The 24,648-nt window shown below is 37.4% G+C and overlaps 1 protein-coding gene and 1 long non-coding RNA gene across 6 annotated transcripts in view; one reads left to right on the top strand and one right to left on the bottom strand.

The window, feature by feature from the left end:
- The window catches only part of LOC110842880, a 191,621-nt gene that overhangs the window by 114,981 nt on the left and 51,992 nt on the right, over positions 1-24,648 (bottom strand). The gene's annotated exons all lie outside the window — the stretch shown is intronic.
- Positions 9,160-11,035, top strand: LOC118434643. The gene is made up of 3 exons (XR_004834169.1): positions 9,160-10,207; positions 10,289-10,436; positions 10,497-11,035. It is a non-coding gene; the product is annotated as an uncharacterized LOC118434643 (long non-coding RNA).

Here is a 24,648-nt window from a genome sequence, read left to right as displayed (position 1 = left end):
AGGTTTGGTGGTGGTGCAGCCAATTTTTTGCAGTGTAATATGGTCGATGACGGCCAAACCTAGCTTTTTCTTTGAACTTGAAAACTTTGGCTTGAATTTAATCGAGGAGGAGATGAGAGAAGGAGAAGAGGGAAAAAAATATATTTCATTCAGTTCAACATGAGCATGAGGTGGTGGTGAACTGGTTTTTAAGCTCTTCGGTTTGCTTTGCTCGAGACAATCAGGGATTTATGCTCTCTCAAAAACAATGACTCCCAATTATCAAAATATAGTTTATCATGTACTCTTTAATTCATTACTTTTATGCTTTGGGCCTTCGTGGGGAAGGTACATCTGCACACACGCGGTTAAGAATTCTGCTTCGGTCATCTCTAAAATCTCCTATTGTATTTCCAAGGGAGCAGTCAAGAAACTTGGGGAGAGCTGATCAGAGCTCAAAAAGGGAGTTGCCTCCTGCGCCCGTAAATTCCGGCTGAAATGCTTATGTGACGTGTTTCGAAACAGACGAGAGAGGAATGAGGCAGGCTTTTTTAATGTGAACATGAGATGGATGGATGAAAACAACATTCAAAGAGGAAAAAGGAGGAACACAGATTTAATTATGGATGAAATCCCAAATTGCGAACCAGTAGCAATAGCTGCATTGTCATCATCAAGTTGTACGTGCAAAAGCTACTGTTTTCCAATCTATGCAGACAAGGATGCATATGCACACAGAGCCTGAGAGACGATCTTATCCTCCCGCAGAACAAAATACAACTACAATTACACCTATTTGCCTGGAAATCGTGCGTAAAAAATGACAGTGGAATGCGTTTCTGGCTTTAATTTTACCGATGGAAGAATTGACTTGGCTCAAAGGAATTACATACGTTAATAAATTTGTACCAAGAAGACAGGCACAAGGAGGAGGAGGAGGTTTACCTTTTGTTGTTAGAACATACCATGAAAACCACTATGTATAATGCACTCGGTCGTCGTCATCATCATCACCACCATCATCTAATCTTACAGAGCACGAGGTTTGCCAGAGAAAGAGAGGAGATAAAAATCAAAGTGACTAAATCTTACACTTGTTAAGACGCCAAGCTAACCAACTCCCGCTCGGATTATCAAAGCACTAAATTAACTTTTCTAAACAAGTACTTTTCATTTGCTTTTAAAGCCCGAAAAATCTACTGCACGGAAAGACGTCGATAGAGTAAAGGCGACATTTTCATTTATTTCGAGCTTTTACATAAATCTTTCCATTTTCACATGAATTCCTAAAATTACCAGGATTTGACATATCTATTTCAAGTCAATAAATTCTACTAGCAATTACCTTCGAACAGAATTTACCACATTCCTAAATTTAGTTTTCAGTATTCTTGAAATAACAATGCAGGATTATATATACTTTGCCCAGCCTAATACCTACTTGCACTTCACGACCAGTGTACAATGCCCCACAATTAGATGCTTTGTTAAACCAAACATCGAGTTCGTCACGCAGTCATTTACATAGCCATTTATTTACTTGGGTAACAATATGCTATCAAGCAAGAAAATTCTTATTTTCAGAGAACTGAATTAAAATTTTACCTATTAAATTTAGCGACTCAATTGTATTTAATACAATCATTTAGCTGAGGATGAGTGGTCATTTGCTAGTGATGCAGTTAATTTTATCTGATAATATGTTTATAAGTTTGTGTACTTATTTCCTGCCCTAACAAATTAAGTACTAATATGCACAGATTCTAGCACATGTGCGTATGTAACGATTGACCTTTAAAATATAAATTTCAGACAATGGAATTATAGTTCGGCAGTAGCCATTTGTGGTGTGACATGGAATTTTCTATCGCCACTGCATTTCTCTTTTTGTCTCTAATTTCAATTAATGGTTACGAGCATGAAACATAATGATGTTTTTTTATTGGTTGGGTTTCGGTATATCAATTACCACTACGGCAGCAGTCGTCAAAGAGGATGGCATTGGTTAGTTGAACTTGTATAGGGATGATTACAAGCTGGGATGAAATCAATCAGGATAAATTCACTCTCACTTACCTAGAAACAAGAACAGAGAAATTATTCATTAATTAATCTTCATCATGAACATTAAACCGAGACAAACAATAATTCAATGTCATCATATCGTGAGTTTGAAAACTAACAGTCTTCAAATACAATGGGAGAATTGAGTTGAGAAGAGAGAGCCGGAATATGCACATGAGTAGTTTGTCCATCCGCTAAAGAACCATTAAACCTTCTCCAACTGGTCAAATTTGATTCTTTCAACAAACCTTTGATGAAATGACGCGATCTTGAAATAAATAAATACTCAATGCAACGAGCAACAAAACTCGCAATGATCGGAATTTTTAATCCGACTACAAATCACTTTTATTCCATTGTGTTTGCACCATAATGGAATAATGGATGCCTTGAACTATTTCATTAGTATTTCGTTTCACGTATATACTACCGAACAGTGGACAACTATATACGAGACTTATGTATAATGCTAATGATTTAAATAAAATACATTTTGCATCAAGAATAAGTCGGCACAATTGTGTTCCATTCAGACGCTGGCTTCACTTTCCATTGCAAAAATCATGCCCAAGACGCATGATTTAATGTTATCAAGTGAACAAATACCTAGTTAAATACATATCTAAATACTTGGAATATTGGTGGTGGCCCTGCTGAAAAATTATTTCGGCCGGATTGGCGCATAACAGTGGGAGCTCCATTGGGCACGTTAAGCGGATAGTTTTAATACATTAACCCACAATCTAAATATCTATCCATCTCCAGAAGAAATAATAAATTATTATTAAAGCCCATCCGAGCGGAGGATTATATGAAACTGGCAATCAGCACAGCAAGGTTCCATATGAAACAATGCTAGTGTAATGTGCGAGATGTAATAATAAAATTGCAACTTGCAACAGTTTGAAGCCTTCATGGAGAAAACTCAATCGGAATACAAAGTGGCTTTTATTGGTAGCTGCTGTACATTTGGTTGGTTGGACCTTACCATATCGTGCCAGACCAGTGGACGAATATCAATTGAATCGCTCCACTACCATTACTCGATGATACAGAATTTCTACAACTTCAATTTAGTTAGACAATCCACTAACTAACTAACTAACTAACCGACCAGTGCCTTGTTTCATTGCCGCAACTTTTTGCTGACTCCTCGTCTTGGGAGCATTCAACAATTGGGTGAGCCGTGCTGGGCCGACAACGATGGAATAAAATTGGCAGCCTTGAGTCTGAAATCTGAATGGATGATGGTAGAACAAAAAACAGAGACTCATTACAACCGGATGAAAGCAATCGCTGAAGGCTTTTCATAAAAAAATGTGATATTAAATTACATGAAGATTCTCATCAAACCAAACTTGAAACTTTGTGCCCAACTTGATTTGTTCATATTTTCTCGGTCGGTTCATAAATGATTTTGATTATACAGATTTTTGCTACCAGATAAGCAAATTGCATATGTGTAGCTATATAACCCTACAACCCAACCAGCAGCTTTGTATCAGCGTTGAACATCTGCAACATTTTATTACAGCAAGAGATACTATCTCTAAAGTCTGAAAGTGGTAGTTTATTTCATTTCAACCAGCAACGGTGGCAACTACATAAAGGAAAAATTGCACAAATTTTTCCCTAAAGTCTGCCAAATTAATTATAGTTTCCACTCGCATCGTTCACAAAAGTTAATAGCTTTTCCAGCATTCAGCGGATGTTCAATGTCGTAATCCTTTGTTCGATTTTGTGAGAAAATGAGGCTGAAATAAATTGATTTTTTTTCTGGCAAAAATGCTGGCTGTGCTAAATTGTTAAGCTCTACCCTGGCAAGACAGGGATTAAATTTCCACGCAGAAAATAGTTATTTATTGCTTTATATGATAAGGGTTAAAAACAAGAATAAATTTTACATTTTTAAGAAGAAATTGCTTTATGGTTTGGAAAATAAAATGCAGTCCATGTTACATACATATTTATATAATTATTACGTATTCTTGTCCTTGAAACATTTCACTAAGTCCGGGCTCTCCTTATACTTTTTCATGTTGGTGAAATTACATCACAGAATTTAAACAAGAATCGACTAATGAAACAAGAAACATGAGAAAAAACATTTCACTTGGGATGCGCCATTGCAGACAGTAATAAATTGAATCAAAGATTAATAAAGCAAATCCCTGGTTCAAATGCGTACGAACGTAATAAAACTTATGCAATTCAACAGGCACACACACCATTCTAGTAGAACGCGTAATTTGCATTACAGGGCCATTAAATAAATAGACTAGTCTGCATGCTGCACATTCTACAAATTGCACAGTGACTTATATTTGAGGAAAATGCAGAAATGATGAAAATCCTGGACGGGTTCTTTCTTCAAACCCATGGGAAATTTATATTAGATATTCCGAGCATATAAAAAATTTAGTTGAGCAAAATGTCGTCCACCCGTCCATCTATTTATCTCATTTATTGCGAAAGTAGAAAACCTGAATTCTCTGGAAGACAAAAAAGTAAGGTTTTAAAATCATCGCCATACATGCTCGACTGCATGTGCATACATACGTTTAAGACTGGATGGACGTAGTATGGACCACTTACTTGCTCCATGTGAATCTTGAACTGTGAAAGATTACTTTGCTGTCGACTGTACATTCTCGAGTGTATGCATGAACTCGTATGTAGCTGTGTGCAAGGAACGACGAGACTCCTGCACTGGATCAGCTTCCATAATGTGATTTTCATTTTGCTCTCAGCTACAACGTCTACCAGAAGAGTCATAATTTGCTCTCACAGCGCAGCAGAAGCCCGGCTAATATATTTATTTCAAGATGTAATGGAAGCCAGGGAAGCAGTTCGGGTGAGAGGAGAAAGTCTGGAGGTGCACTAACGCCCTGTTTTGTCTTAAGTGGTCGTATTCCATCCGACCCTCGTATTTCAAATTATATGCTTTATTACGGACAGTAACCTCCTTTCCTCAGCTAGGTGACATTTGGATGGGCAGAGTATAGGGAATTAACATTGGTATAACTAAGTGAAATATTTTAAGGCTGGTAAAACTATGGTCGAAGTTCTGCATCACGTAGATACTGCTCTCCCAGCATTTACATGGCTAGCTCATGTTCCTTTATTAATGTTCAAAGTTTGGTGAAATGTTTGAACTTCGTGGTTTCTTGGGCAGAGAGCAGCTTCGACTCATTTCCGAATGAAATACGTTAGTTTCCTAGAACCCATCACAAGGTTTTGATGCTGTACCAACACCATGAGTCCGGATAATGAATAACCGGATAAGTAAATCAGAGTGGCAAAAATAAGTATTATACTTTTATTCAGTGCCCAACAACGTAGGGATGTAGACCCGCATTAAAAAAATTATTGTAGTCGCACTCGTGAAAATATAAAAACCAACAGACAACAAGAAGGTGTGGCTGCCTGGTGATACTTAAATAATATGGGAAAAAATGGAGCAGAGAGAAACTTTCAAACTCGTAGGTAACTCTTTCTTTCTGGCTCTTATTCTTCTTTGCTTGCACATTCCAGCTCACGAAACCCACTCAACTATGCCCATCCATTGTCATGTGGCCTTGGTTGTTGCATGGTTTGTATGGCAGCAAGCAATAGTAACTTTGTTCAGTGAGTCCTGTGTTTGTTTCAGTTGTCCAACCAGGCCCCTGGAGAAGTTGGATCACCAAACTATGCACTATTTACTACTTACGTACATACACTCTTCCAGGAGGAGTTGCTATTCAAGTGAACCAACCTGAGAGGAGATTTGAAGGAATGGAGATTGAGAATAATAATGATTTGCTTCCACTTTACTACTCTAGTTTTTTTGAACGAATGAACGTGGAACAGAATGTGCATGGTGGATTGAAGCTCCATCGCACCATTACGCTGAGTCACAAATCTCAAATCTCAACAATGTACCATGTAATAATAAAATGCTTCCTCTGAATTCCCATTCCAGTCTCAAGCGCAGTGGTAGGAGAGGAGTGACGCTGTCGGTCCACATTATTTCCATTGTAAGGAAATTGTATAATGCAATCATCCCACAACAATTGACAATTCTACCTTCTTTTCCTTCCATTTGCTAGACGAGCATAATATGCATGCCAACAACGCTGGCGAGTACTTTCGAGCTTGCAGTGATAGTAGTTTGTGCAATTGGGAGAGAGAAACTACGATTAACAGCAGATATTGTCTAGAGCATAATGTAATGGACCCATCGCATTCTATGCGCTCACTGACATTTAATTTTACGGTGGATGAGATCGATTTCCCTCATCTTAATAATGGCTCTGGCCGTGATAATTCTATTAGGACAAAATATTTCTCTACTCACCAACATCGTGTTTTCAAGCCAACAACTAACTAGGTGTCTCGTATATTGTATTGCTATTTACGGTGTGAGGACTTAATATTACTTAATTTTGAAAACCAAGAAAAAATAAGCAATACAATGCTATCATAATTTACATTACAAAATATTTCATCAAACCAGGACCATACAAGTACCTTGGTAGAAAACATGTTTTTTATACAAGATTTGGCGCAACGTAGCGCGTAGCGCTGGATGTCATACATACATATGCGTAGATATGTGTATCGCACTAGTCGTCACTATGTATGGTGCATGAAATCAAGTCGTAGTGTTCATGGCGGAATAAGCAACAAAATAAACAGATTCGAGATTGAATCGACCGTGATTCCCCCTGTCTCTATGGCGTTGTAAAAAACTATAAGTCCATCCAAACTTGAGCTGCAGTTGTTATTTTAGTGCAGAGGCAAACCTGGAGCCGATAGGTAGAAGTTTGCGAATGGCAATTCTTGTGCTTTAACTTGAACCGTGCTTTACATTTCATGTGGATGGATGGAAAACACAGCACCAGATTCCAGAAACTCGTACAATGCAATGACATCCTTGATGTCGTGCAGGCGATGTGATATAAAATAAAATAGTACTGCTCTCTGACACGACACGAAGTGAGGGAGATAGGACCAAGGCGTATGTATAGCGGTGGGCGATGATGGACAAAGTTGGTTCTTTTAGCTGGCATTTCACTCACTTTGGATGACTGCAATATGCACGTATGCTGTTTGCGACGTTGTTGGACGACGTGAAGAAGATCAGAAATGTAAAGTCGCGTGTCTGCAAAAGTACGTGGACAAGGCTTCCTATAATAATTCAACGAGCGAGCTCAAGCTCAAGTAATAATAAAGCATGATGCATTTTTCTCATTTCGTTCTTCCTATTGTCCTTTATGACATGACATCTTCTCCTCCCTCATTCTCTACGTACACGACAGTGGTGTCAACGACTAGAGCTATGTGAGAGGTAAAGTTCAGGTGTTATGAGGTGGATTTCCCTCCTACTCGTTGGCATTGGCAAAAACTACAACAATGAAGAGCAGCACACACATATCCATGCCTCCACCGACGTACTGGATGAAATGGCAGTCCTATTATTGTTCTTTTCCATTGTCCTATATCTGCCGCTCGTCATAAAAACTCGGAAGATAAATCGATGGACATTTGCATCAGATTGGATTTGTTTGTTGGTCATTTTTGACTTTGCACATTTATTTATCATTTCCTATTTTCCATTCAGTACAACAGATTCAAGTCGTCATCTGTGCATACGTTTGCACAGGCGACACAATATACATAATCATGCGCTATGCATACTATTTCTTTTCGCATCCAATTATTTTCCTTCACACTAAACTACTTTGTACTGGAAGAGGAGCCTGACCCACCCAAATATTGTGACAGAGGAGAAGGGAAAGTAGCCCATTTTGTGTACACCATTCCTTTTTGACACTAGGAGCGAATGGGCGAGCAGTGTAGTTGTCTGCCTATCGGATGAATTCAGTGTAAACTCAAAATCGAATTCCACTTTCCTTCTCCTCTTTCACATTCACAAGAAATAAGATTTCAACCAAGGCTACTCTTACTTTTACTGTGCTTCGTATCTTATGTACAGATAGACATTTTGAGAAACTATGCCTAAACCCAATGAACTAAATATATGCACCTATCTACATATATATGTGTCCCAATGTACTACTACATATTTATGCACATGCATATAAGGAATTGGTAAGCTGCAGTGTCGTCATCTAACAAACGTGGCAATATTGTAGGTCCGTGGTTATGTCACGAAGTGGGCAACTAGATTCAAACTCTTGACCAAAACCAATCTATACGAAGCTGCATTGCAATCGTTTTTTTCAAGAGTTGGAGTTGTGAGAGAATAGTTGTTCCAACGTATGTGCCTTCATGTCGACCAGTAGTGTCAAACCCACTCAACTTCTCCGATGCCCTCTCTGTCCATAAAGTTTTTTTGTTGACGCTCATATTATAATCGGAATTGACAAGATTTTTCCATGTATCAACACCAGCAAGATATCGGAAGGCCGAGCGAGGTAAACGTGGAATAAGGTTGAGGTTGCCTGGATATCATCCAAATCGATAAGTTTGTGTGTGGGCCTAGTAGTGAGAAGCAAATAACGAATTACTGCTGCTGTGCGAGTCATGGCGAAAAGAAATATTTTCCTTGGTACGAAGCAGCAGCGAAAGTGGTGCAATAATGGCCAGAGTTTATAAGAGCAGCATTTTTTGTTGCAATCCCTCTCTTTCGGTTTTCGATTTTCCTCCATGTACATACAGTTGATGGCAACACGCTGAGTTCTATGTATCCATAAATGCAATACAATCTAGCGTTGGAAAGAGAAAGTGCAAAGTTTCACATTCAACGTTTCTGGAATTGAAGGGAATTAATGTTGTGATCTTTAGAACCTTCGATATCGATCCTGCTTCTTATTGTTGGAGCTGTACTTCTGCCACTTTCCCCTTATCGCACTTGCCGGCCGGCTGAACATCACTTTACTCCGCATCTGAGCTGCGATATGTCTTGGCTCTCAAGATTCGAATTTTTATTGTTGATTGCCTTTCAACCCAGTCGATTTGTACGGCGGCCTCAGACAAGAGAAATTCATAACGCCATACATACAACCTCCATGCAGAAATATATGTGTACATATATGCATATTTATTATACTTGCACATATTATGCATATGTTCATATATGTTTTGTCAATGGTATGGCAGACCCCGGAGTAACATGGAAAGGCCATTCACTTCATTTTCATTTGATACATGATAAAACAAAAATCAGACTTGGCAGAATCCGATATCAGCACAAAAATATTGTAAACAGTTTTCCTGCTAAATCAAAATATGTTTATCGAATCGTCGGATATGTGTAAGACCAATATGTGTACAGACCTATGTATGCACGTAGACCAGACCTATAACTAAAAAAAGTCTAAGCATTGGATGCGTGGAAGTGAGTGATTGAAGGGACATGCAACTATCCATCTTATCGATGCCACTCGAATCCCCCTGATCTTTCCACCGGTTGGGTATTTCGCAGGAGGAGGGAGAATAACTTTTCTTTGCATTCATGCTCGCGATATTATTCGATATGATACGTACACTTGAGATTGAAGACTTTCTTCCGTCCTCGCATATTCTGAATTTAGCTTGCTTATTCTTTCAATCCTCAAAGGTAAATATGCCTACGGAGAAAAAGGAAAAACATGTTGAAAGCTCAGGGTAAGTGAAGGTTTGTTTGAGTTCTGAGTAATCATGCGAGATTTGAAATATGTAGATAACGGGCTTACTTCCACCAAAATGTATGATGAATTGCATTTCATCCCAGCTTCACACACATATACTCATCTCAATCTCTAACTTGTGTCCTTTATTTCGCAGGAATTTGTGTACTTTGTGTGTTTGCACAACAAACTCCAATACTTACAAACTCTATTCGAAACGAAGATTGAAATCATTCTGTGATTGAATTATATTTTCTCCGACAGCAACAACAACGAAATGTATCCTAAAGTAAGTAAACTAAGGTACGCTCAAAGATGAAATTTCATCCCTGCTTTATCTCCAATACTTTGTATGTTCTCGTACAAATCATTAAACCGAGGCAAACAAGCATCAAGTTTAGAATCATCATCTTGACATGTTTGTTGTACTTTGAAAGATATTTTTCCTTCCACCCAACGCAACACTGGAAATCGGAATTCATGAACAAGTACATACATACATATGTCCATCAGTATTCAGAGACGGTATATGCACGGGGAGAGTAGAGCAGGTTATTTACAATGTAAAGTATTCACAAAGTATGTCACTCGAATGAATAATTTACGATAAGTACTGTCGTCATCTTTTACAGACAAACGACTCAAGGGGTGCTAACTACTCGTATCAGTTACTGAGTAATTGAGTAATGAATTAATCATTCGGACATTTATAATCTTACGGAATTTTCCTTGCTGGAAAGAACAAGTCGAACGTCACACTTATCTCAATGCACTACAACGGTAAGTACTTATACTCACAAAGTGTATGGTTTTTAAATATATAAGTGAGGGAATTAACAGGGGACATGATCCTGTGCAAGCCTTGATTGAAAATAAACTGAGAAACGTGGTGGAAGACGAGGGAAAAAAACAGTAATAAAATGTAGCGTCTACCAGAGTAAGTTTCAAGTGATTGTTGAAACCAAACCACACATTCTGAGTCTGCAACGCATATCTAATGGTGAGTAAGTACGAGAGGTATTATTATGAACGGGAGTCAGTAAACTGGTATGGATTAAGAAGTGATGGATGGAGATAGAAATTCCTAAACGTGACGTTGGATGTCTTGATAAGTTGAGCCTGATTTCCATCATGCAAGAAAATGCTCAATTCCTTTTAGTAATATAAGACTTTAAAATTTTCACTGTATATTTATTGTGGTGAATAAAGCACAATCGAGACAAGCTCCGAGCCAACAGTGGGCATATTTTTTTATATCTCACTCACTCCTACAATTCGATGTGGCCACACGAACTAACATGTTTGCTACATGGCTGATATACACATAATGGATAAATGTACCAAAGTTTGCGATGGATCTACACTCTACGTATAATTTAGCAAATTGGCAACTCTCTTTCATCTCTTGTAGAAGAAGAGATGAGGTTGATATACGCTTAGCACTTCAAACTCTTCAAATTGAGATTGAAGGATTGGTATATCTTTCTTCTGTTTAATATATTATATTTTAAACACGGCTTGACTTGCTGGGTTTTGCTCGATACGAATAGATTGCGAATTGCAAGATATGAAATCAAATATTGTGTACCCATTTAACAAATTAGATTATTTATCATAGTGATGAGACATGGATGTTGCATGTATTTCGAGCACCCTGGATATTTAGCATATCAGAAGTAGCATGTCTAGAGTCTGATTTTTATATGTATTTATAAGAAGCTGTTAGTTAAACACCCAATTGTTCAATATTTGACGAATTGTAATGTCTGGCGGCAAGTAATCAACTCGCGTATCAATGATTATTTTGTTGCTGATTTTAAACCAAGAAATCCGTACCAAAACTTGCACAATGTAATTGCCAATATTTTTATTCGTGTAGGTTCAAGATGACATTTTTGAAGAAACATCTGCAAACTTTAAACACAGAATAAATGAAACGTAAAATCCATACAGCTGTTAAAGTTGTTCAAATATATTAGTGACCTTCACGACGTTAACAGATTTTTAACAACCCTTCATGCGAAACATGAGAAATCTTTTAGAAACTGATCCCTCCGCGTGGGACCAGAAGTTTGTACAAAAATCAGAAAGAAGATATCGCGACGAAACATCTCACAGCTGCAATGACATATTTATTATAAAATTTAAAGGCTTTTTTTGGTATGGAGATGTTAAACATGTATAAAATGTATTACACTTGCGGGAGATTCAACAGTTTCAAAGAAACCATGTAATTAACTACTGCATACTTATACTGCCTAAATGCCAACTACTTGTATGCAACTACTATGCAATACTTAACGTGTTTTTTCAGTGGGTCAAATTTTAGTATAATGAGGAAATTACAATAATCTTCATATTACTAGGGTTCCAAATGTGAATTTATATTTGTGTTTCATTCAAATTATTCCGACTCTAGCAGTTTCTTTAAGGTTTAAGGTGGAGAAAATGTCTTCATGGTGCCGACGTACATATATTTAGAATATTATTATTTGACACTTTATAACATGGGGCATACACACGGTGTCAATTAACCGTGATATATTTATATTATACTTTCGGTATATATATTATACTTTCGGTGGGCAACAGAGATTATAAGCACTAAAATAACCATACTGTGATAAAAATTTACGCTTGCACAAAATGTTCATAAACCAAAGTTTGCTATGCATTACAGACAAAAACTTGCAAAAAGATTATTTATTAAAGAAAAACAAGCGAACTTAAGTTTAAAAATATAGTGCTCGTCATTACTTATGCATGTATGAGACCGTATTTGCGATTCGGTTGATTTGGCTGGGCTCTTCTGCAATACTCAACAAAAGCTCAACTGATTTACTCCTGTTGCAAAGAAGCTCTATGCATCTGCTCGTGCATTCAAACTTTAATCTTTCACCCCAGCATAACAATGTTCTTCCAAACATACAGTTGTAAATATTTGGTCAGAATTATGAAAATGTTTGACTTTGGTATTATGTTGCTTAAGCTGTCAGATTGTTCAGTTCAGCCATTAGAAAAAATGCAACGTAAATAAATATATACATGGAGGGGTTGAAAATACAAAGTTGCTGTATCATATTTGCTTAATTGTGCATAATGATAAGCTGATGCACAAATGAGAGCAATGTGATTGTGCTCAGCCAGTCAGATTACTTTCTGCTAGTCAATTTTTAATAAAATAAGTATTTATTTACTCCAACAAGCATCTCATACTAACTGAAAGTCCAAAGAAATACTAACAGAAACTTAAATCTGAACGCAAATATTGTGCTAAACAATCCTATGCATCTACATAGTGTACTAGATTGCCAGATTCAGGTAACAAATTAAACCTTGTTTAAGAAGCTGTATTCGTATTTACTTACTTATTTTGTACACATATTTATTTATTTTCACTTTGACTTGAAAAATTTCATAGTTGCCATTATTGAATCAAATCATTAGTGACTCACTACCCACATATAAGTGGAATACAATAGCAATGAATAATAATGTCTAATACTCAACGAAAATCGCGATAGAAATACTTGCCCACTAATGTCTCACTACGATTATCTAAGACGCACATGTCCATAAGACGTAAGAAATCACATAAGATGTTAGATACTTTGGAATGAGATTAAAACTAAGGCTCTCAAACCGCATCAAAATTGAGAACTTTTAGTACTCGGAGGCATTGTAAGTTATAATTCTATTGTGTTACACATTATATTGTCACCTCCTACTCGTTCACGTAGATTTTGAAGCGTATATTATGCAGACCAATCCACTTGTTATTAACATAGTATGCCCATGGCTACGAGGGAATCTCGTCGTCGTACATAGTTCATGTTTTACTTAAATTGATACGTGATGACAACCATGGTGGTCTCAACTCAAGTCAACCAACCACCCGCACCCTACACGGATTGTGATGTGAAGAATTTGTTTTATGTTTCAGAGACCACTGCTGCTCCACACACACTGCTCTCGTGTGAGTATCAGTTTGAAATTCTCAGCGCACAATTATTGACAGTCGGAGCGGAGAGCATCCTTGCTTGACTTTATTTTTTTAATCTTGGGAATGCTTTTCTTATCCCATGCAGTTCTTACATTATTACACAATTCTTGCATTTAATGTGTGCATACATACAACTATCGAGGGATCAACTGGCTGCTCTTATTCGTCTTTCTTCTTAGCATGAACTGTAATAATGCATGGCGAAGGACAAGTAGATACATATTACTGAAAGTAAAAGCAAAAGATGGGATGTTAACAAGAATGACAATAGAGCTACATGGCTATTAAATAGCGGAAGGAAGCTAGTGTATGTGAACATTTTGTCTGTCTGCATATGTGGACATGATGACTCTCTAAGGAGCAAACTTTTTTGAATTTCCGATATCCGACAGCGTCAGATCATAGATCACAATGCTGGAATGTCAAATATCATGTGAGAAGTCAGATTGATAGCATTATACAAGGACTGTCTAACGGGCTTTTATGATTTTAACCTTGGATGACCTGGCCTGGGCGAGGTTAAAATTTTAAAAAGGCAAGGATTACAGGAAGTACTATCATTTTTGACCTACGAATAAACGCAATGAACGTCTAATTTTGGCCTTGATATCAAACGATATATGTCGATTAAGAATGTTGTACCATACTCAATGCAGAATTGTCACCACCTTGCTACCGCCAGCTCATTATATCTGTTGCCTCAGTTTATTTCAAATTAAATCTATTTTGCATTCTCATCTCAAAACTCAAGATCCGAGTCCGTTTGCCCGTCCAAAGTTCAATGCATGACACGACTTTGACTCCAATTCAAAATCAAATCAAATACTGCCATGCATCCAGACAACGCTGCTGTCAATTCTAATAATTGTCTCGCTTAACGGAGGGACTATACTTGCCAGATACCAAATAGTGTTGCTTGCCAAGTCGTATAGTCAGTCAGCATTGGACATTACAATATGTACGCTCTGTGTTTTTTTAAATTTATTTTCATGTTTAATTAAATTGGTTTTAGTTAAAGTGACATTTCTCGCTGCAAATGTCAACAAAAAACCTGATAGATTTTTAAATGTAGATATTTTTATCAGTCCGAATAATCATAATTTGGTCCAAACAAACTTTTGGAGCATTTGGTCAATTTTAAGAATTTATATTTACTTTCGGTAAACAGCTCCTTGTTAATTATCATTGTTTAAAACGTTTGTGGAGGCGGTGACTTGGTTGCAGTTGGGTTCATATAGGTAGGTGCATATACAGTTTTATGGTAATGAGTAACAACGCAAACAATATGACGCGCGGGAGACAATACGTATTTTCCAAGCAATTAAGGAACCAAACCTTTCTGAACCTTTTTCATGCACTCGAGATCACGAAATGATTCAAAAATGCATTCAGTTAAATATTGAATCGGAAACTCGACTACCAAACATAATTTCGGGGTTGGTCATAGTCAACAAGACTTTCGTATAGTTTTGAAAACAAAAGTGAGGTGAAATGTAAACGGTGACTTTGTGCATTTAAATAATTAAATTGGAGTATGGCACGCTTGTACATACCCGTGAGTCGCAATATCTTTCGCAGTTTTTCGCTTTGCCATTTTGAGGTAAGCATGCGATGCGAAAAGTCTGCACGAAACTCAACGCCCTATTACGTATCTTTTATACAATTTAATTTTGCAAATAAAACGAGCCCTTGAAAACAGAATAATCTTAATGAGGGATCTCTGCAAGTTATTATAAAACCATGAACCGCACTTCGATGTGCATAATGATATCAGTCCAGTTGCAATTTTTTTTATCACGGAACATGGAATTTAAGTCTATTGTAAAAACGCGTTTTTATCCAATAATAAGTACGTGTAATCCTCATCACGCGAAAATTAATTGTCTTCCATGCACATGGCACGCTATTAAAAATGTGCTGACAAGCTCATTTCGACGAAGGCAACCGGACAAGAAAGCACTTGATATCCAATGTAATTCATAAAATGAGAGCAAAATGAATTCTTTGGAATAAATAAACAGCCCAACCTTGAATTAATTTAGATACGACCAACTATGTAGCCTGAGAACATTGTGGAAGTCTTCTAATGTATGAAATTAATTTGCTGATTCTGATATTTTTGGAATGAATGAAAAGCTATCCTGAAATTTTGTCGTATCGCATGTGCTAAATTCTGAAAGCTTCACCAAGTCCTTCATGACGCAGGTGCAACGATGTATGCACATACATAGATCGTCTTGTGACACTCATCAAACACGCATGTGACGCGCCGCCGACATATGTAATTTTCCACCCACGATGCAAAAAAGCGTCCCACAAGCAAAGTCACAAATTTCTGCATTTGAGGAATAAATTACAAGTTTTCATATTAGGAGGAAACGATTTCGTATTCAACAAAGGAAACCGGTAGTAGTTGTGTTTGGAACAGTGCATAGTGTGGCTGGCTGGGAGAGTGAGTACGTAAAGGGAGCAGAGAATGCTATCTCACTCCCATAATTCAGTCATTCCATTTGATGCTATCAGACGAGTCCCTTCATGGAAATCACCACACAAATAGCAGGACCGTCAGAGTCACACCAGGCAAAAGCACCCACCCAGTGAAAACGGTCTCCTCATAAAGTCGATAGATAGTCAGCTCACATAAGCGTGGAGCTGATGTTGCTGCTGATGTTCCAACGTCTAATATTCGATGGCGAGAGAGAGAGGAGGACGAGGAATATTATATTGTCCTGTCCGGTCTATGCATCCCTTTTACAGCCGAAGCAAACGAGATGAGAGAGGGAGACAAGAGAACGACCAAAAAAATGTGATATTCCGAACAAAAACTCTCATGTCAGAATATTACATTGAATGGGATGATGGTGTGTGATCATTGATGGCGGCGGTGGTCTCTTTTTCGTACGCTGTGTGTAGCGATATCACACATCTCACTTGGAAAACTTTTAATGCAATTTCAAAAAAAGGAAGTCGGTCTTCCCAAACACTGCGATAAATCGATGAGCAAACACAAACCCGAGTTATTGTGTGCATGGATGGCTGGAAGTGTGTGATATGAAATAAATTGCAGCTATAATGGTCGCCACTGCTGCTATACAAGTCCAGCCATCAATATCACCTACGGAACAATGCATTGATGCGTTGCGCGCTATCGAGTCGTGAGAGTATACATCTATTGCCACAAAATTGTGTTTTTCACTTGAGATTTGAGAGGCGAGATTAGGCATTATTTCCAACACCTTATACCGTCCTCCCTTGTGCTCCCAATCTCTGCCACCATTGCCATTTTGGAATAGCAGACCAAACGTCCCGGAGTTTAACGATGGAACAAACGGATCGGTTGCTCGTTCCGTTCGTATCGAAATCATCCTCATCATCGTTATTCTGATCGTTATGGTCTTCTTAATGTAACAAACTCCACCAAAATCCCGATCTAACAGAAATCCTATCTCAGCCAGGATGGAAGCATGAGCTAACATCGTGTTGTAAGATAAAATAAAGGTGGACGAGCTATATTATGCTTCATACCTTCTCATCGGCTTACTTGCTTCATCCCGTATATGCACACACATACAAAAGTACGCTCAAACCTATATATGTATGTACATACACTGGCCGGTAAGAGCAAAATACCTGCTGCTGGCAACTTTTGATTCCGTTTCCATAAAGATGATATACTCTTAAATTACAGTGTGTGAGGACGTGGGCACATGTTTGAACGTATATACGAACTACATTATAGCCTTGTGAGAATTAAAAATCATTATTTTCAACAAGGATTTTGCGTGGTGTGTGGAGGTACATGACTATATTTACGAATAACGAAAATCGTCAATAAACTTTTCTCTTCTATGAATCACATCAACTATGGCCTATTATTTCTCCACTTCTCAGAATAAATGGCAATGGACATTAGATACTCACAATCCTGAGTTTAATGGGTTGCATGTATGTATATAGGTATACATACATATGTAGATTTCCGTCTTGCGCTCTCCTTGTATATGTATTATACATACATATAAATAAGGCACCCATATGTCTGTATAAATACATATGAATGTATTGGAAATAACTCTGTGGTAATAAAAGTTATAACAATAATGATAGCAATAATCTGGAAATCATAAAAAGAAAAGGTGATTCTGGAACCTTTATTCCTTGTCACATTGCAAACATCAGTATTGCAAACGAATGAACGTTGATTAAGATGGCCATAAATTGACCCAATGTCCATTGTGGAAAAAGTTAAGGAAAGGCAACCTGTACCTATGCTACGATTCGAGATGGGAGATAACCTCCATGCAGACCACCCTAATAAGATACCGGGGAAGCTGTGAAATAAAATGGATGATGTAGAAGATTTTGATGTGGAATTTGGGTGAAGTTTATGAGATGATGGGATATATCCTGCAAAAAAACTACATTCCGGTTTTTAGTTTTACTCAAGAATTTCTAACAACTGAGGATGAGTTTTACTACAAAATATTTATGGACTTGAGAGAGCAGCTCGATGGCAGTACATCCATTACTGGCAGAGTATTACAACATTAGTCACATCAAGACTCCCTGAACTCATAACTTTTCAAAGGAATTTTACTACACACCACTCACTACCAGTACAGAGCAGTTGCTACGTATTACTACTACGACTACATGCAACTAACTACTGTGTTACGACAGGGAAATAGAACGAGTCCCCACATAAAATAGATAATTTTGAATCGTGCCCCATTCCATCCAGCTCGTTTTGCAGCTCCGCAGATATATCCATGTACACAAGTACGTACGAAGCAATATCCTTCGATTAGTATTACCTACATGCAATTACCACAAGTTGTGCATCTCTTGTAGGATTCTGTACACTCCTTGACAGTGACAGCTTAGGAAAGAACCATGCAGTTGGCACACTCACAAAAAATCGGCGATTTCTTCCAATTTTACTCGACTTCCTGCGGCTTGCAGCCAGTTGCAGCAGTCGCAGCTCAAATTTTGACATCCAAGGATCTGATGTCTCAATCAGCCTTTTTCGCGAACGTATACGTGCATCTCCCTCGACCAGATTTTACGATTTTACTTACTACACATTACTCCCAGTTATTCATAACAGACATGCATGTGGTTGTAGTAATCCTGACATTTTACTACTATGTATGCATGCATGCGTACATTATGCTACGCTACCACCAAGAAATATATAGCCCACTGCAGATAAACTCTATAAACTAAAGCTGATTACAGCAGCAGTGGGTACAAAACAGGAAAACTCATTGTATGTGTTCTGCTATGGACAGTTGCTGCTACACAGCGTAATGAATAATGGTGAGATAAAGATAGAGTTTGTTGGTTCAGTTGCATGAATATTCCTCCAAGTTACTGAATTGAATTCGTAATTCAGTCGGATTCTCTCACTATAATACAACTTGCTATGCATACGTACGTATCCATGTACGTACATTGTTAAGCCTAGCGAAATATATACCGGGGAGTATGTAAGCTAGCTTGGCATCGTGAATCGTGACCGGTGGACTGGCATGGAGGGAGAGTGTTGGAGAACACAGCGGCGGCGGTGGTGTGACTTTTTTAGTTATGGAAAACTGAGCCTAATGTAATGCAAGATGAAGTAATGGGGTTTGGAACGACTAAACACTGCTGAAAGTGTGGATACAGGAGGAATTTCCTTAGAACAAATGGAGAGTATTCATGCATGCTTTATTCATTGGTTTTTGGCTGAGTAGAAACCTAATGGCTTGATTCTTTGGCTACAATTCAGCATAAGAGTTGCAATAAAGTTTCTACCCTGTACATACGTACGTCACCTTTTATTTTTTCCGCACAATGTTCCAAAAACTGCACAAATTTGCAAGTACATGGCTGCTAAGACGATCAACATTCTACCTTATGAAAGTGGTTAAAGGTAGTTTTTATGGCTTATGTTGTGTGCTTATCACTTTAATAGCAGTAATGCAGATCGGGTAAATGTCATGTCGTACATACTTCCCGAAGATCTATGTAAACTCGTATGTATGTATCTTGCAGTGTTTTGAGAAGAACATAAGTACACGGACACAAAAATGTCCTGAAAAAAAATTAGCAAACAAGTAAAGGAAAATTCTCCAATGAATGATTAGTTAAAACCCTCTGGCCATTGGTGTCTATTTACATATGTGCACAAAAAAGTAAGTACAATAACATAAACTGTTTGTCAGAGACTATAAATGAATTCATTTTATAATTCCCAACTCACGATATTGTTTATTTGAATCAGAAACGAGAGCCGTGTGACATGTACGTAAATATGTATGTGAGCAGTGTGTGACTCGAGTCGAAATTTGGGCTTACGTTAATAACTTTGGCTCAGCGGATACCCACATGCACACAAAATTGAAAGGTATAAGAGGAGGAGATGAGATGAAAAAATATGTTAAATTAAATCGACATAAACCTCAAGTTGGTATAAACCTAAACCAAACTGCAACCACCCAACATGACATAAATAAAACATAAACAAGTTATATTATCATCTCCAGAAGAATTTTCAAGATTTCTGTATTTTTACAAGAAAAACATGGGACGATGAAACTTAAACTCGCTGTGGGCATAAAACAAGTGATGTAAAAATTGTGGAACGGAACCATCGTCAAGTAAAAAGAAGGAATGTTCGGCTGTACTTTGGTTGTCGTTTATGACTTTGCTAAAGTGTGGTAGCTCTTTTTTCCACAGTCGCAGAACTAATATGCATTCGTAATATCGTGGCTTGGAAATATGGATGCAGGAAAATGTGGGCCGCCGTAGGAGAACTAGTCATCTAGAAGAAAAATGCATAGACCACAGTGTGCTGTACGTAAGGAGTCGTAGTAATTTATATATAAAATATATGTATATGTGCATAATATATACACACGAGAAGCGTAGTTAGCCCTTATACATATGTATCTGTTGACTTTATCTGCATTTATAAGAAACTTGGCTGGGCGAGTTGGTCTGTTGGATCGGATGGTTTAAAAGTAAGCTTACCACATTTTTCTTCTCGGATGACAATCATCGTCATTCATATTTTTTTGCATTCATCTTTTTCTTCTGAATAAATCAAAACATTGAGCAAGCAAGACCCCAGTAAAATATTTTACAATCTTGTTCAGCAGACTTGTGCTTAAAACCACAGGAAATGTAAACGAAAACGCCAACCTACCTTCCCCCTACGACAACATCTTCATTTTACTAAATACATATTTCTAAAACATACAAAAGATTATTAAAGTATTTTTAGATTGTTTACTTTTATCCTCTCCTGCGACTCCATGGAGAGGAGGATAGAAAAGAGTGGGTGAGTGACTTGATTTTACGATGGGCACTAATAATAATACTGCTCCTGTACATACATACATACATTTCGGTACATGCCCTAGCTGAGCACTCACTTTCCGACTTTACACACCGAATACTTAATCTCTAATTCTAAGAGTAATTTTCTAAGATGCCATTTCATATTCTGGGGAATGCAAGTTCGCTGGATGAGATATGTACATTTGCTGAATCTCCAATCTGATTAGGATCATCGAGTGTCCTCACTTTATCTTGAACCTCTGAAACCTTTCTTCTTTTGTGCAGTATTTTTGAAGTTTTTGTTTGATTATACTTCATTAAACTAGTATCTGGATATTTTGCAGTCAATTTTAAATGGCCAAAGTCTACGTATATTGAGTATAAGCTTAACCCATTGTGAGAAAAGTTGGTTTAATGGACAATTTATTCTGATTTTGGATTCATATTATTCTATCCGACGATAAATGTATAAAACGTATAAAACGTCCGTGTTTTCTCTGCAAGCAGGGTTTCAACAGTTTTTAAACAAACTAAATATGTAAGTATGTGAAGGTTGAAACACATTAACGACATTTAAATTTTTATGCACAAAGCAGAGGGGAAACAATGACCACGATGAAAATGAAACATGATATGAACATCCTTCAAACGGAAAACGTACGACGCAGCGTAGGTAGGTATGCATTTAGAGTTAACCAACCTCACTCCTGCATTTTTCTTAAACCGGCAGACCGTAGAAGCTCGTCTTCTCCTCAACTCGATCGTGATGCAAGAAAAAGGAATTCAAATGTTGACTTTCTTACCTGCAAAGAACAAAAGAAATCATGTATTAGAAAGATTAGTACTCATGCCTTAAAACGGAATAAATTTACCGGACGTATCGGTATTAGCATGTATGTAATAACGTCGTAACGCTTCAAAGCCTTGTGATTGTGGAATGGTTTGTTTTTCTTTTTTTTAATTACAACTAATTTTCATTTTATTTCACTCTCCGTAAAATGAACTAGTATTAAATTACTCATCTGAAGTACTATACTTCAAAGTTACAACAATTTCAGCATTTAATAATCCAAAGTAGAACAGGTTATACAACGGAGGGGCGAACCAGCCAACCAACAACGCTGCCATTTAGTATTCAACAACAGTCATCTATTTCCTGTGGGCTGATGTTGATTCCCAAAACAAAGCAAAAATACAGAATATATTTTAAAAATTAGCTCTGATTAACTAACAATCATTCCATTCTACCTTTTTTTCAGAGTACAATTTTCTAGTTCACGTTCCCATCATGCACTATGCCAAAGTGCAGTTGTAAATCCGTTCAACGCCAAAATAAGTATGCATGTAGCCACCAACACCCACTTTCAGATCTAATTCGACGTTGATTATCATCATATATGTCATTCTGCAATTTGTATTCCAATGCTAGATTCGACCCAAGCTCATGACTTCAATTGCAATTCAAAGGTTGACTTGGCTGTGAATCGAAATGAAATAAAACCAAATGAATGTTACGTCAGCTTATTATCCTCCAATCCACTCATTATCTAAACCTCTACCTGCCTAGCTCCCATACAGGGATTAAAACTGGCGATGGTGAGGTCATTATCGAACATCCGTCTTATTTAATAATTTCACTCCATTTGGTTCGTGAGTTTACTACGCAGTGCAGCTCTTCTAAATATTTCCACTTTTCCACTTTAACCAGTCACTATCTTTTCGACTATCAATTATTCGTTCCGTGCATGGTAAGTAATATCCTTGTTTTGCTTAACCATAATAACTTTTCTATAATGACTTTGACTGGCTTGCTTGATGGCGATGGCTAATGTAGAGCTGCATATCTGCCTTGCTAGACATATGTACCGCTCTTCTACTTACGCAATACTACGATGCAGTATCGTAAGGTGGAATCTCTGTATTTTTATTGCATCGCCGTGTTGGAAGAGGAAGTGCATTTTTACACAATAAATTAATAAACTCCGACGAATTAAAAATTACGTAATCTGATAATACGGAGATATGTATGCGAGTGTCTAAAAATTCACAACTGCGTCAATTGTATGGAGTTGCGTTTAAGTTTTTACATTTTTAAATTTCAGTTTCATTCTACCCCGCAATCTTAAAAACTTTGTGTAATGCCATTCGTATCATACGTGAAGTGATATTTGTATGTGCTACAACGCTGTAATGGCAGATCTAATACACGATTTTTCTTGTTCAGTCCAAGCACATAAAGAAAGAAATCTCTATAATGCTGTTTCAAACTGTGGCTACAAGTTTGGTTGCAGAATGTGTGTGGAAGTACAATAAAATCTAATAGAGTTGCTCATCCGTCCGCCATTAGCACACAACATTGGAGGAAAATAAATGTGTAACAATATTTCTACAAAGACGAGTCGTCCGATGAAATCTAGCCAAGGATTAGCTTGCCTAGTGTACTGAAGCAACACCTAGAAACACGACTTCCACCCGTATTTAAGTATGTACACTAATTTTAACGAGTTAGGTATGCAAACGTAATTATATCTTTTTTACAAGTCGTCGTTCTGCTATTGTGTGTTATTATTAGGCATAACACTGCAGAAAGCATCCCAATGCATATGTATGTATGCATGTAGATGTGTATGCAAGTGGATACCATAACTTGTGCACTTGAGGCAGAGAACAGTAATTACTGAATATAAAACTCTTTGACCTGATATACATATTTATTACCAGAACACGGGTAGGCTTATGTAAGTGGGCAATAATTTAGGATTAAATATGTAATTACATTTCAAAGTGTTTTCAATATGCAACTAAATAATAACTCAATCATTGAGCATATTTATTCCGTCGACAAATTACAGCAGCTCAAATTTGTTTCAGTCGTTAATATTTACTGACCCCTGTTTATACTTGTATATTTAAGTATGATATATTTCCCAGGTCTACGTACATAAGTCAAGATAAATACGTGTTTAAATGTGCAGATGTATTGGTGCAATAATAAAGACTGAGAAATTTGATAGCGAATAATTTCATTCTTCATGTTGTCGTCCAAGCAAGACGTTCGATAGACCGAAGCTAAACGAGTCAACTCGGAAAAGTCATGGAACATTTAACACTCCCAGCAGTCCAAGCCACGTATGAATTTGTAATCAAACGAAACACTCAATCCTTCCTCCCTTCATCATAAAAGCGCTCGAGTGGATCCAGACCAACATTTTGGATGTGAATCTGATCACATCCATTTCATCCAACAATTCACCACTGCTAAATGTATGCGAGTATTTCAAGCCGGTGAGCACAATCCAGCATGCATAACAACCAAAAACAAGTTCAAAAGTTTATTGGAGGAAGATGCACAAAGAAGAAAACTGTACGAACCAAGCACGCGATAGTACATATTTAGTAAGAGCATGCACGGTGAATACTAAAGTCAAGGGTTTAATTCTTCAATAACGCTCAAATACCATGTCTCGTCTAGTCTACTACTCACAAATTTGTCAGAGATTTCATTTCATGCGACTATTTGACAAAAAACGTGAACCAAAACTTGAGCTTAAGAGATTAACCACGCTTGAATTTTAAATTGCTCCCGTTCGATCCACAAAGTCACAGCCAAGCTGATTCCAAAAATTGACTGTTTGTTGATATCGGACAAAAACATCAATTGCACGA

Source organism: Folsomia candida, unplaced genomic scaffold, assembly GCF_002217175.1.
Source record: "Folsomia candida strain VU population unplaced genomic scaffold, ASM221717v1 Fcan01_Sc002, whole genome shotgun sequence".
In the NCBI taxonomy this organism is placed as follows: domain Eukaryota; kingdom Metazoa; phylum Arthropoda; class Collembola; order Entomobryomorpha; family Isotomidae; genus Folsomia; species Folsomia candida.
This window is presented reverse-complemented; position numbering and strand designations above follow the sequence as displayed.